The sequence below is a fragment of the Pipistrellus kuhlii genome, unplaced genomic scaffold (genome assembly GCF_014108245.1).
Source record: "Pipistrellus kuhlii isolate mPipKuh1 unplaced genomic scaffold, mPipKuh1.p scaffold_m20_p_8, whole genome shotgun sequence".
Lineage (NCBI taxonomy): Eukaryota > Metazoa > Chordata > Mammalia > Chiroptera > Vespertilionidae > Pipistrellus > Pipistrellus kuhlii.
In genome coordinates this window covers 19739575-19740094 of record NW_023425584.1, presented here as the reverse complement: position 1 = coordinate 19740094, position 520 = coordinate 19739575, and the positions used below count along the sequence as shown (strand labels likewise).

Sequence of the window (520 nt, the reverse complement as noted above, 5' to 3'; positions counted from 1 at the left end):
CCCCCCCGACAATGGGCAAGGAGACACCTGATGGGTGGTGCTGCTCTTATATCCATCAGGAGCAAAGCAGATGTACAGTCTTTAGTTCACCCTAGCTTGATGCCTGTGTCAGTGGCCAGAGCTGTTTCATGCCTGAGGCACATAAAAAACAAACAAATAAACTGGCGCCACATGGTGTAATGATGAAGAATAAAATAAAAAATGTTTATTAAAGAAAAAGACTTTGAGTAAGAGATTAGGCTAGAAATAGACATAAAAAAAGGCATTTGCATTGTTACTGCTAGAAGTATGGATGGCCACCACCAAGCCTGAAATCTTCCCCAGAGAGCCATCTGTTGGGCTAAGGCATTGTATCCAGAAAGGAGTTATGGGAAAATGCATTATCTTGAGTGAACAGTTGCTACCACTATTTGAATCTCTTCCTGGGTCTATGGAAAGAAAAAAAAAAAAGCACTATGCTTATGTTCTTGATTAAAACCCAGCTACTTCACAGTGGCCGGAGTTCTATCTATTTATACCA

The 520-nt window shown here is 41.0% G+C and overlaps 1 pseudogene; it reads left to right on the top strand.

Moving 5' to 3' along the window:
• LOC118711972 lies at window positions 1-145 on the top strand (annotated as a pseudogene).
• Window positions 146-520: the final 375 nt, after the last annotated feature.